The 14,491-nt window shown below is 44.8% G+C and overlaps 2 pseudogenes; both read left to right on the forward strand.

Moving 5' to 3' along the window:
* Window positions 1-5,636: 5,636 nt before the first annotated feature.
* LOC105474367 (heterogeneous nuclear ribonucleoprotein A1-like) lies at window positions 5,637-8,175 on the forward strand (annotated as a pseudogene).
* A 2,228-nt stretch (window positions 8,176-10,403) lies between these two features.
* LOC112425300 (small nucleolar RNA U3) lies at window positions 10,404-10,588 on the forward strand (annotated as a pseudogene).
* Window positions 10,589-14,491: the final 3,903 nt, after the last annotated feature.

Raw genomic sequence — 14,491 nt, forward strand, 5'->3', positions numbered from 1 at the left:
AGCGCGACGGCCCCGCCCCCGGGCCAGGGGGACGCACCGCCTCCACAGCCCAGTCAGACTGAGGACGCACATGCTTATGGCGCCCTCTACTGGGGAGTTACCAGAACGACCGGCCCAAGCCCACCACCCGAATTTCCCTGCTGCGAAATGGGCTCATGGTATGGACCGTCGGCTTTACCACAGTAGTGTGGACACATAGATAGCATTTACTTTTACTCTCGAGCAAGTTTTTAGGGGCCCCAGGCCTTACTTTTTCCAATGTATGTCTGTCGTGTCCTTTACTCCATTTCCCCTGATTAATACCTGCCCATTTATAAAAACCTAATCACAGGCCACCTCCTTCACTGTGGCTCCTGGTCCTATCTGCCAGGAGCTCTCTGTTTCTGTTTCAGTTTTAAAAAGACAATGGCAGGCCGGGAGCGGCGGTTCATGCCTGTAATCCTAGCACTTTGGGAGGCCGAGGCAGGTGGATCACCTGAGGTTAAGAATGCTAGGCCAGCCTGGCCAACATGGTGAAACCCTGTCTCTACTAAAAATACAAAAATTAGCCGGGCGTGGTGGCGGACGCCTGTAATCCCAGCTACTCAGGAGGCTGAGGCAGAAGAATCCCTTGAACCCGGGAGGCGGAGGTTGCAGTGAGCAGAGATCGCGCCATTGCACTCCAGCCTGGGCAACAAGAGCGAAACTCCGTCTCAAAAAAAAAACGAAAAAGGAAAAAAAAAAAAAAGACAATGGAGAGGAGCTCCACTTCTTTCTTTCTATAATTCTAACGACTTACAAGGAGGGAACTTACTTTATCTCATCCTCCTCAGTATATGGCCAAATAGGTGTTCCAAAAACATTAATTTTAATTTAATATGAAGAGGGTCCAAGGCTGGGTGCAGTGGCTCACACCTACGATCCCGGCACTTTGGGAGGCCAAGGTGGACGGATCACCTGAGGTCAAGAGTTCAAGACCAGCCTGGCCAACATGGCGAAACCCCGTCTCTACTAAAAACACAAAAATTAGCCGGGAGTAGTGGCACATGCCTGTAATCCCGGCTACTTGGGGAAGCTGAGGTAGGAAAATAGCTTGAACCTGGGAGGCGAAGGTTGCAGTGAGCTGAGATCACGGCCACTGTACTCCAGCCTGGGCAACACAGTGAAACTGTCTCAAAAAAAAAAAAAAAAAAAAAAGTGACGGTAGGGCGGTGGTGGCTCACATCTGTAATCCCAGCACTTTGGGAGGCAGAGGCAGGCAGATCACGGGAGGTTAGGAGTTCGAGATCAGCCTGACCAGTATGGTGAAACCCCCTCTCTACTAAAAATGCAAAAATTAGCTGGACGTGGTGGCGTGTGCCTGTAATCCCAGCTACTTAGGAGGCTGAGACAGGAGAATCGCTTGAACCCCGAGAGATGGAGGTTGCGGTGAACCCAGATGGTGTCATTGCACTCCAGCCTGGGCAACAAGAGTGAAACTCCGTCTCAAAAAAAAAAAAAAAAAAAAAAAAAAAGTAAAAACTGGATGAAGCATACACCGGAATTCTCTGTACTACCTTTGCAACTTTTCAGTAAATTTAAAACCATTCTAAAGTACAACGTTTGTTTAAAATTAAAGAAGCTTAGAACAAACTTGAGAGCTCCTCCTACCTCAGCCTCCCAAAGTGCTGGGATTACAGGCATAAGCCTCATCCAACCTTTACTGCATTCTTCCACCAAATTATTCTACCTTTTTGCTAGATTATTCCTTATATATTGTCTTTATTTCTAATGGTTTATTCTTTACCTTAATCTTTTTGTCTACATATTATTGTTGTACCAGCCTTTTTAATTACTACTTGCTGACTTTTTTTATTCTTTTATTTTCAACTTTTGTCTGTGACTCTGTGTGTAACAAATTAATTAAATCCATTTATGATCATTTAACATAATTATTGATATATTAGGACTTATTTCTTCGTTCTTGTTAAATGTTTTCTGTGTATCAATCTCTGTCTTTGCTTTTTTTCCTATTGTTGAATTAGTAAAGTGTTATATAGTACTTCTTTATTCTTCTGGTTTAGAAGGTACAGATTATACTGCTATTCTTTCTGTGGCTATTTTAAAAGTTTAACATTAAATTTTTCTCCTAGGCCAGGTGTGGTGCCTCATGCTTTTGGAGAAAAATTTTTTTAAATTAACAAACAAAAATATACTATGTTTGTACTGTGTTACTTTTTTTTTTTTTTTTTTTTTTTTTAGACAGAGTCTCGCTCTGTTACCTGGGCTAGAGTGCAGTGACTTGATCTCAGCTTACTACAACCTCTGCCTCCCAGGTTCAAGCGATTTTCCTGCCTCAGCAGTAGCTGTGATTACAGGCACCTGCCACCATGCTCGGCTAATTTTTATATTTTTAGTATTTTTAGTAGAGATTTGGTTTTGCCATGTTGGCCAGGCTGGTCTCGAACTCCTGATCTCAAGTGATCCACTGGCCTCAGCCTCCCAAATTTTTGGGATTACAGGCGTGAGTCACCGCGCCAGCATTTACCAATGCTGTTTATTTCTTCACATGAACTCAGGTTATTGTCTAATAATCTTTCATTTTGAATGGCTCACATTGCAGGGCAGGTGACAAATTCAATTATTGTTTATCTGGGAATGTCTGCATTCTCCATCATTTTTCTTTTCTTTTTTTTTTTGAGACAGAGTCTGGCTCCATTACTCAGGCTGGCGTGCAGTGGCGCCTTGTTGGCTTGCTGCAACTTCAATCTCCTGGGCTCAAGTAATCCTCCCACCTCAGCCTCCCAAGTATCTGGGATTATAAGTACACGCCTCTATGCTCGGCTGATTTTTTACTTTTTTGTAGAGATGAAGTCTCACTATGTTGCCCAAGCTGGTCTCAAACTCTTGGGCTCAAGTGATCCTCTCTTCAGCCTCTCAAAGTGCTGAGATTACAGGCATGAGCCACCACACCTGGCCTTTCCTTCAGTTTTGAGGTATAGTTCTGTGGATATGGAATTGTTGGTTGACAATATTTTTTAGCACTTTGAATGTCTTTCCACTGCCTTCTGGGCTTCATGGTTTCTTTTTATTATTATTATTATTATTTTTGAGGCAGAGTTTCACTCCTGTTGCCCAGGCTAGAGTGCAATGGCAAGATCTCAGCTCACTGCAACCGCCGCCTCCCAGGTTCAAGCAATTCTCCTGCCTCAGACTCCCAAGTAGCTGGAATTACAGGCGTGCCCCACCATGCCCAGCTAATATTGTATTTTTAGTAGAGATGGGGTTTCTCCATGTTGATCAGGCTGGTCTCGAACTCCTGACCTCAGGTGATCCACCTGCCTCAGCCTCCCAAAGTGCTGGGATTATAGGCATGAGCCACCGCGCCCAGCTGAGCTCCATGGTTTCTGATGAGAAGTCAGTTATTAATTTTGTTGAGGATCCCTTACACATGATGAGTTGCTTTTTTTTTTTTTTTTTTTTTGCTGCATTCAATATTCTGTCTTTGTTTTTGTCTTTTGGCAGTTTGACCATAATGTTCCTAGGTGTGGATCTCTTTGAGTTTATTCTTCTTGGAGTTAATTGACCTTGAATGTGTACATTAATATTCTTTATCAAATTTGAAAAGTTTTCAGGGATTATTTCTCCAAATAAGCATTTTTTTTTTTTTCCTTTAGAGACAGAGTCTTACTGTCAGCCAGTCTTCAGTGCAGTGGCACGATCATAGCTCACTGCAGCCTCAAACTCCCAGACTCAAGCCTGGCTAATTTTTTTACGTTTTGTGGAGACAGGGGTCTCCCTATGTTGCCCAGGCTGTTCTCAAACTCTTGGGCTTAAGCAGTCCTCCCATCTTGACCTCTCAAAGTGCTGAGATTACAAACACAAACCACCCTACCCAGCCTCTAAACACTGTTTTAAGTACAAAGAAATAGTTCTTGTTTCTGCATGTCATAGCTGTGTAACTTTACCTTTTCCTGTTTTATCTAATATTGATGTATACATAGAAGAAAGGGTACTTCAGAACATGAATTTCAGAGCAATCTACCAAGTCCCATGATTACAATAGTTGAAAAATTGGAAAAATTGTCTACCCAGAAAATGCAACAGAATCAACTAAAATGCCATCATTCATTCATTAAAATATATATTAATGGCCAGGCTCAGTGGCTCACACCTGTAATCCCAGCACTTTGGGAGGCCCAGGTAGGCAGATCACAAGGTCAGGAGTTCAAGACCAGCCTGCCCAACATGGTAAAAACCCTGTCTCTACTAAAAATACAAAAATTAGCTGGGCATGGTGGCGGGTGCCTGTAATCCCAGCTACTTGGGAGGCTGGGACAGAGAATTGCTTGAGCCTGGGAGGCGGAGGTTGCAGTGAGCCAAGATCGCACCACTACACTCCAGCCTGGGTGACAGAGCGAGAGTCTGTCTCAAAAAAAATTAATAAATAAAATATATCTTAAAGTAACATGTTAGGCATTGCCTAGGTGCTAGGGATACAGTGTTTGAATAAGGTCCACATTCATATAGAGTTTAAATTCTAGTTCTACAGAATATTAATGAGAGTTGTATAAGGTAGCTTAAAATTAGGTCAATATATAAAAATAAGTAACTTTCTTGTCTTTTTTTTTTTTGAGATAGAGTCTCGCTTTCTCACCCAGGCTGGAGTGCAGTGGCACGATTTCGGCTCACTGCAAGCTCCGCCCCCCCAGGTTCATGCCATTCTCCTGCCTCAGCCTCCCAAGTAGCTGGGACTACAGGTGCCCGCCACCTCGCCCGACTAATTTCTTTGTATTTTTAGTAGAGACGGGGTTTCACCGTGTTAGCCAGGATCGTCTCGATCTCCTGACCTCGTGATCTGCCTGCCTCGGCCTCCCAAAGTGCTGGGATTACAGGCGTGAGCCACCGCACCCGGGCCCAAAAATAAGTAACTTTCTTGTCTTATACTAATTGCCATTGAAAGGCAAAATGCATTCATAGTTATAACAAAATATAACATAAATAGAACTATCCCTAGCAAGAAATGTATAGACCTATATGAAAAAAAAAAATAACCTGTAACACCAACTAATCTAAAAGAAGACCTAGCTGAAAAACAAACAGAAAAAGAATACCTAAATGAATACCCATTTCTAGAAGACTCAACATCATGAAGGTATCAGTACTTTAAAACTTAATCAGTAAATGCAATATTTATCAAATCTCTTTTTTTTTTTTTTTTTTGAAACAAGGCCTCAATCAGGCTGGAGTGCAGTGGCGTGATCTCGGCTCACTGCAACCTCTGGCTCCCAGGTTAGGTTCAAGCGATTCTCCTGCCTCAGCCTCTGTAGTAGCTGGGACTGCAGGCACCACCACCGCACCCAGCTAATTTTTTTTTTTTTTTTTTTGAGACACAGCCTCGCTCTGTCACCCAGGCTGGAGTGCAGTGGTGCAATCTCAGCTCACTGCAACCTCTGCGTCCCAGGTTCAAGTAATTCTCCCACCTCAGCCTCCCAAGTAGCTGGGACTACAGACTTGCACCACCATTCCTGGCTAATTTTTGTATTTTTAGTAGAGATGGGGTTTCACTATGTTGGCCAGACTGATCTTGAACTCCTGACCTCAGGTGATCCACCAGCCTCGGCCTCCCAAAGTGCTGGGATTACAGGTATGAGCCACCACGCCTGGCTCATTGTAATTTTTGAAAATCGTAACTTGACAAGCTGATTCTGAAGTTCAAACAGAAGATGAAATGTTCAAAGAAAGTCAAAAAATAAGAGATAGAAAAGGGGACTTTGCCTGACCTGATATCAAGACATACTAGGCCGGGCGCGGTGGCTCAAGCCTGTAATCCCAGCACTTTGGGAGGCCGAGGCGGGCGGATCACAAGGTCAGGAGATCGAGACCACGGTGAAACCCCGTCTCTACTAAAAATACAAAAAATTAGCCGGGCGCGGTTGTGGGCGCCTGTAGTCCCAGCTACTCGGGAGGCTGAGGCAGGAGAATGGCGTGAACCCGGGAGGCGGAGCTTGCAGTGAGCCGAGATCGCGCCACTGCACTCCAGCCTGGGCGACAGAGCGAGACTCCGTCTCAAAAAAAAAAAAAAAAAAAAAGACATACTAAAAAGCTACAAGTCTAAAAACCAAGAAATCAGAAGGGAAGGCTGATTAATGTACACAAAAATTAAGTCTGAATGATAAATAGTAATATAAACGTGCATGTTTTGTAGTGGCAAGGCTCAATATTTTATCAAGTCAGTTGTCCTAAAATTTCCATGGCCAGGCACAGTGGGAAGCCGAGGCTGGTGGATCACCTGACGTTGGGAGTTCCAGACCAGCCTGACCAACATGGAGAAACTCTGTCTCTACTAAAAATACAAAATTAGCCGGGCATGGTGGCACATGCCTGTAATTCCAGCTACTCAGGAGTACTCAGGAGGCTGAGACAGAAGAATCACTTGAACCCAGGAGGCAGAGGTTGTGGTGAGCCAAGATAATGCCATTGCACTCCAGCCTGGGCAACAAGCATGAAACTTTGTCTCAAAAGGAAAAAAAAAAAACTAAGTGCAATGCAGGTTGGGCACAGTGGCTCACGCCTGTAATCCCAGCACTTTGGGAGGCTGAGGTAGGTGGATCACCTGAGGTCAGGAGTTCAAGATCAGCCTGGCCAACATGGCAAAACCCTATCTCTACTAAAAATACAAAAATTAGCCAGGTATAGTGGTGCACACCTGTGATCTCAGCTACTCTAGAGGCTGAGGCAGGAGAATAACTGGAACCTGAGATGCGGAGGTTGCAGCCAGCTGAGATCGTGCCACTGTACTCCAGCCTGGGCAAGAGAGTGAGACTCCATCTAAAAAAAAAAAAAAAAAAAGTGACTTTCTGCCCGTGGACGCTGCCGAAGAAGCATCGTTACAGTCTCTCTTCTCCCTGCCGTCATGTCTAAGTCAGAGCCTCCTAAAGAGCCCAAACAGCTGAGGAAGCTCTTCATTGGAGGTTGAGCTTTGAAACAACCAATGAGAGCCTGAGGAGCCATTTTGAGCAATGGGGAATGCTCACGGACTGTGTGGTCATGAGAGATCCAAACACCAAGCGTTCCAGGGACTTTGGGTTTGTCACATATGCCACTGTGGAGGAGGTGGATGCAGCTATGAATGCAAGGCCACACAAGGTGGATGGAAGAGTTGTGGAACCGAAGAACGCTGTCTCAAGAGAAGATTCAGACCAGGTGCCCACTTAACTGTGAAAAAGATATTTATTGGTGACATTAAAGAAGACACTGAAGAACATCACCTAAGAGATTATTTTGAACAGTGTGGGAAAACGGAAGTGATTGAAATCATGACTGACCGAGGCAGTGGCAAGAAAAGGGGCTTTGCCTTTGTAACATTTGACGACCATGACTCTGTGGATAAGATTGTCATTCAGAAATACGATACTGTGAATGGCCACAACTGTGAAGTTAGGAAAGCCCTGTCAAAGCAAGAGATGGCCAGTGCTTCATCCAGCCAAAGAGGATGAAGTGGTTCTGGAAACTTTGGTGGTGGTTGTGGAGGTGGTTTTGGTGGGAATGACACCTTCAGTCGTGGAGGAAACTTCAGTGGTCGTGGTGGCTTTGGTGGCAGCCGTGGTGGTGGTGGATATGGTGGCAGTGGGGATGGCCATAATGGATTTGGTAATGATGGAAGCAATTTTGGAGGTGGTGGAAGCTACAATGATTTTGGCAATTACAACAATCAGTCTTCAGATTTGGACCCATGAAGGGAGGAAATTTTGGAGGCAGAAGCTCTGGCCCCTATGGCAGTGGAGGCCAATACTTTGCAAAACCACAAAACCAAGGTGGCTATGGCGGTTCCAGGAGCAGCAGTAGCTATGGCAATGGCAGAAGATTTCAATTAGGAAACAAATCTTAGCAGGAGAGGAGAGCCAGAGAAGTGACAGGGAAGCTACAGGTTACAACAGATTTGTGAACTCAGCCAAGCACAGTGGTGGCAGGGCCTAGCTGCTACAAAGAAGACATGTTTTAGACAAATACTCATGTGTATGGGCAAAAAACTCGAGGACTGTATTTGTGACTAATTGTGTAACAGGTTATTTTAGTTTCTGTTCTGTGGAAAGTGTAAAGCATTCCAGCAAAGGGTTTTAATGTAGATTTTTTTTTTTTTTTTTTTGCACCCATGCTGTTGATTGCTAAATGTAATAGTCTGATCGTGACGCTGAATAAATGTCTGTTTTTTAATGTGCTGTGTAAAGTTAGTCTACTCTGAAGCCATCTTGGTAAACTCCCCAACAGTGTGAAGTTAGAATTCCTTCAGGGTGATGCCAGGTTCTATTTGGAATTTATATATAACCTGCTTGGGTGGAGAAGCCATTGTCTTCGGAAACCTTGGTGTAGTTGAACTGATAGTTACTGTTGTGACCTGAAGTTCACCATTAAAAGGGATTACCTAAGCAAAATCATGGAATTATTGGTTACAAAAGTGATTGTTGGCACATCCTATGCAATATATCTAAATTGAATAATGGTACCAGATAAAATTATAGATGGGAATGAAGCTTGTGTATCATCCATTATCATGTATAATCAATAAATGATTTAATTCTCTTGAAAAAAAGTGTAATGCAATATTCATAAAAATCCTAACAGAATACTTTTTAACAAAATTCAATAGGTGATTCTAAAATCCACATTGAATAAAATAATTCACAGGAGTGGCCAGGCATGCTAAACAAGAATAGTCATAGGAGCAACTTGCTTGTTTTTTTTTTTTTTTTTTTTTTTTTTTTGAGACGGAGTCTTGCTCTGTCGCCCAGGCTGGAGTGCAGTGGCGCGATCTCGGCTCACTGCAAGCTCCGCCTCCCGGGTTCACGCCATTCTCCTGCCTCAGCCTCCCGAGTAGCTGGGACTACAGGCGCCCACAACCGCGCCCGGCTAATTTTTTTTTGTATTTTTAGTAGAGACGGGGTTTCACCGTGGTCTCGATCTCCTGACCTTGTGATCCGCCCGCCTCGGCCTCCCAAAGTGCTGGGATTACAGGCGTGAGCCACCGCGCCCGGCCGAGGCTTGCCAAAAAACAAAAACTGACAACCTCATGGAAAAATAAGTAAGAAATAATACATGGCTAACAAACATACATAAAAAGATTTAAAAACTCATCAGAGGCCTGGCGCGGTGGCTCATGCTTGTAATCCCAGCACTGTGGGAGGCCGAGGCAGGTGGATCACAAAGTCAGGAGTTCCTGACCAGCCTGGTCAACATAATGAAAACTCGTCTCTACTAAAAAATACAAAGAAAAATTAGCCAGGCGTGGCGGCACGTGCCTGTAGTCCCAGCTACTTGGGAGGCTGAGGCAGGAGAATTGTTTGAATCCGGGAGGCGAAGGTTGTAGTGAGTCAAGATTGCGCCAGTGCACTCCAGCCTGGGTGACAGAGCAAAACTGTCTCAAAAATAAATAAATAAAGTAAAAAAAAAAAAAAAAAAAACCGGCCAGGCGCAATGTCTCAAGCTTGTAATCCCAGCACTTTGGGAGGCTGAGGCGGGCAGATCACGACGTCAGGAGATGGAGATCATCCTGGTTAACATGGTGAAACCCCGTCTGTACTAAAAAAATACAAAAAGTTAGCCAGGCACAGTGGCAGGCGCCTGTAATCCCAGCTACTCGGGAGGCTCAGGCAGGAGAATGGTGTGAACCTGGGATGTGGAGGTTGCGGTGAGCCGAGATCCTGCCACTCCACTCCAGCCTGGGTGACAGAGCGAGACTCTGTCTCAAAAAAAAAAGCCTCATCAGAAATCAAGGAAATATGATTTTACCAATAACAGGTACAGGATCCCTAAATTTTGATATATAGATGCTAGGAGTATCATGTCTCTTAATCTCTGGGGCTCGCAGCTATGATCATCATGAAAGCCTGAAACGGCTGAAGATAATCTGTCCTGTGAAGAGATTTGCTATATGGACACTGGGGAAGAGAATTATTTCCTTATCTGGAAGTGTCTGCAAGGACTGTGTAAACATGTAACTGCTACTGGCCAGTCTTTCCTGTTACATGGAGAGATCCCACTTAAGGAACAAGCCAACACACAGCTAACAGACTGGGCATAAGAGGGGTAAGTTGGAGAGAAGAGGAGAGATGGAGAGACAGGGTTAGTAGGGTAAGAACATGGATTATAAAGACAGGTGCGGTGGCTCATGTCTGTAATCCCAGCACTTTGGGAGGCTGAGGCTGGTGGATCACTTGAGCCCAGGAGTTTCAGACCAGCCTGACCAACATGGCTAAACCCCGACTCTAAAAAAACACAGGTTGAGGTGGGAGGATCACCTGAGCCCAAGCGAGGAGGTTCAGGCTGCAGTGAGTCGTGATAGCACCACTGCACTGCAGCCTGGGTGAGAGTGAGACCCTATCTCAAAAAAAAAAAAAAAAAAAAAAAAAAAAAGAAAGAAAGAAAGGAAGAAAGAAAAGCACAAAAAGACTATACTTTCAGGGATCATTTCCATAGTTTGTTAATAGAGAAGTTTCTCTGAGCACCTGGAGCACTGAAATAGCTAACACTTGAAAAAAACAGCGGGAGGCTGAGGCAGGAGAATGGCGTAAAAACCCGGGAGGCAGAGCTTGCAGTGAGCTGAGATCCGGCCACTGCACTCCAGCCTGGGTGACACAGCGAGACTCCGTCTCAAAAAAAAAAAAAAAAAAAACAAAAAAAAATAACAACAACAAAAAAAAAAAAACGAAAAAAGAAAATTGATTACCCAGTTGAATCCAGCTCCAGCTCTATCGCTGAACATTTAAAGTAGGCCTCTGGCTTCCTTCTGCTTATTTTCTAACCTCTTTTCAACCCTATATAATCAGGCTTCCACTCACACTCTAGTGAATCGGTTTGGTAATGGTTAACCACCTAATTGTGAAATCCAGTGGACTTATCAGACTTCTCACCTATGTGACATTTCTCTTGAACATCCTCCAGCAGCAGAGTGGTACATTTGTTACAAATGATGGACCTCCTTTTTTTTTTTTTTTTTTGAGACGGAGTCTTGCTCAATCCCCCAGGCTGGAGTGCGGTGGCCCGATCTCGGCTCACTGCAAGTTCCGCCTCCTGGATTCACGCCATTCTCCTGCCTCAGCCTCCTGAGTAGCTGGGACTACAGGCGCCCGCCACTACTCATGGCTAATTTTTTTGTATTTTTAGTAGAGACGGGGTTTCACCGTGTTAGCCAGGATGGTCTCGATCTCCTGACCTCGTGGTCCGCCCATCTTGGCCTCCCAAAGTGCTGGGATTACAGGTGTGAGCCACCGCGCCCGCCCAATTTTTTCTTTTTTTTTTAAGACAGGGTCTCTCCCTCACCCAGGCTGGAGTGCAGTGGCATGATCAGGGTTCGCTGCAGCCTCGACCTCCCTGGCTCAAGCAATCCTCCTGCCTCAGCCTTCCAAGTAGCGGAGACTATAGGCACAAGCCACCATGCCCAGTTAATGTTTTTTTTGTTTGTTGGTTGGTTTTTGTTGTTGTTGTTGTTGTTGTTGTTGTTTGAGACCGAGTCTCTCCCTGTTGCACAGGCTGGAGTGCAGTGGCTCGATCTCAGCTCACTGCATCCTCTGCCTCCCAGGCTCAGGTGATTCTCCTGCCTCAGCCTCCTGAGCAGCTGGAATTACAAGCGCCCACCACCACGCCCAGCTAATTTTTGTATTTTTAGTAGTGACAGGGTTTCACCACGTTGGCCAGGCTGGTCTTGAACTCCTGACCTCAAGTGATCCACCTGCCTTGGCCTCCTAAAGTGCTAGGATTACAGGTGTGAGCCACTGCGCAGGGCCAATTTTTGTATTTTTAGCAGAGACAGGGTTTTGCCATATTGGCCAGGCTGGTCTCGAACTCCTGGCCTTAAGTGATCCCCTCACCTTGGCCTCCCAAAGTGCTGGGATTACAGATGTGAGCCACTGCACCACGCCCTGGCTAATTTTTTTGTATTTTTTGTAGAGACAGGGTTTCCCCATGTTGCCCTGGCTGGTCAGGCGTGATTGCAGGCATGAGCCACCTTGCCTGCCTGATGAACCTACACTGACACATCATTATCATTCAGATAATATAGTTTACATTAGCCTTCACGTTTGGTGCTGGGGACATTCTATGGGTTTGGACCAATGTCTAATGGTCCAACATGAATCCACCATTATAGTATCATATATAGTTTCACTGCTCTGGAAATCCTCTATGTTCCACCCATTCATCCATCCCTCGCTCTTCACCTTTGGCAATCCCTGCTCTTTTCGCTGTCTCTGTAGTTTTACCTACAGACATGTTCCAGAATGTCATAAGTTGGAATTTTACAGCATGTAGCCTTTTTAGATTGGCCTCATTCATTTCATAACATGCATTTACATTTTTTCCATGTCTTCATGGCTTGATAGCTCATTCCTTGTGAGTGCTGAATAACACTAACTGGATGTATCACAGTTTATTGATCCATTCACCCGCTGAATGTTGCTTCTCAGTTTTGATAATTTTGAATAAAGCTGCTATAAACATCCATGTACAGGTTTTTGTGTGAACATATTTTCAACTCCTTTGGGTAAATACTAAGGAATATGATTGTTAGATCCCATATAGTGTTATGTTTAGTTTTGTGGAGAACTGTCAAATGGTCTTCCAAAGTGGCTGCACCATTTTGCATTCCTACCAGCAATAAATGAGAAGTCGTGCTGCTCCACATTCTGCTAGCATTTGGTGGTGTCAGTGTTCTGAAGTTTAGCTATTTCATTAGGTGTAGCAGTATCTTGTTTTAATTTGCATTTTTCCTGATGACATATAGTATGGAGCACTTTTTCAGATCCTTATTTTCCATACATATGTCTTTTTTGGCAAGGTGTTTGTTGAAGTCTTTGGTTCACTTTTTAATTTTTTTTTGAGACAGGGTCTAGCTCTGTCACCTAGGCTGTAGTGGACTATAGCCTCAAACTCCCAGGCTCAAGTGATCCTCTCACCTCACTCTCCCAAGTAGCTGGGACTACAGGTACACACTACCACACCCAGCTAATTAAAAAAAATTTTTTTTTAAGTTCTTTGTATATACTAGGTAACAGTTGCTTATCAGATACATCTTTTGCAATTTTCCCCCCAGTCTGTGGCTTGTATTTTTCTCTCAACAGTCTCTTTTGCAGAGCAGAGTTTTTGTTGTTGTTGTTTTGAGCCAGTCTTGCTGTATCCCCCAGGCTGGAGTGCAGTGGTGGGATCTTGGCTCACTGCAATCTCCATCTTCCAGGCTCAAGTGATCCTTCCAGGCTCCAGAGTAGTTGGGACTCCAGAGTAGTTGGGATTACAAGTGCGCACCACCACATCCAGCTTTTTTTTTTTTTTTGATGAGGAGTCTCGCTCTGTCACCAGACTGTAGTGCAGTGGCGCGATCTCCGCTCACTGCAACCTCTGCCTCCCGGGTTCAAGCAGTTCTCCTGCGTCAGCCTCCCAAATAGCTGGGATTACAGGTGTGCGCCACCATGCCCAGCTAATTTTTTTGTATTTTTAGTAGAGACGGGGTTTCACCATGTTGGCCAGGATGGTCTCGATCTCCTGAGCTTGTGATCCACCCGCCTCGGCCTTCTAAAGTGCTGGGATTATAGACATGAGCCACTGTGCCTGGCCAGTTAATTCAGTTTTTGACTTGTTAGGATGAAGTGCCAACCTCCAAGATTCTTACATGCCAGACTGGAAACCAAAGGCCCCTTTAAACTTTTAAAATTTCTTTTTATTTGAAACTATTTCCAAACAGATAATTAAACCTGCGTACACATCTCATCATCTAGATTTAACAACTAGTGGCTGGGTGTGGTGGCTCACGCCTGTAATCCTAGCACTTTGGGAGGCGGAGGCAGGCAGATCACCTGAGGTCAGGAGTTCAAGACCAGCCTGAGCAACCCGGCAAAACCCTGTCTCTACTAAAAAGACAAAAAATTAGCCAGGTGTGGTGGCATGTGCCTGTAATCCCAACTACTCAGGAGGCTGAGGCAGGAGAATCGCTTGAACCCAGGAGGCAGAGATTGCAGTGAGCCAAGATCGCACCATTGCACTCCAGCCTGGGTGACAAGAGTGAAACTCCGTCTCAACAACAAAACAAAAACAAACAAAAATTACCTGCCTGAATACACCAGGACCAGTTGCAGAGCTGGCTATGGTACACCTATAATTTCCTTCAAGGTGGGCAAAAAGGCCTTTGAGACAGAGTCTTACTCTGTCACCCAGGCTGGAGTGCAGTGACATGATCTCGGCTCACTGCAACCTGTCTCCCGGGTTCAAGTGATTCTCATGCCTCAGTGTATCAAGAGTAATGTATCGACTAGCTGGGATTGAGACACATGCCACCATGCCCAGCAAATTTTTTAGAGACAGGGTTTCATCGTATTGGCCAGGCTGGTCTTGAACTCCTGGTCTTAAGTGATCCACCCACCTTGGATTCCCAAAGTGTTGGGATTACAGGTGTGAGACACCTTGACCGGCCGGGGATAGGAAAAGGCTTGATGGACATGCAAATTCCACAACTTTCAAGACATATTTATGGGATGGGTTTATTACT

This window comes from Macaca nemestrina, chromosome 10 (genome assembly GCF_043159975.1).
Source record: "Macaca nemestrina isolate mMacNem1 chromosome 10, mMacNem.hap1, whole genome shotgun sequence".
In the NCBI taxonomy this organism is placed as follows: Eukaryota; Metazoa; Chordata; class Mammalia; order Primates; family Cercopithecidae; genus Macaca; species Macaca nemestrina.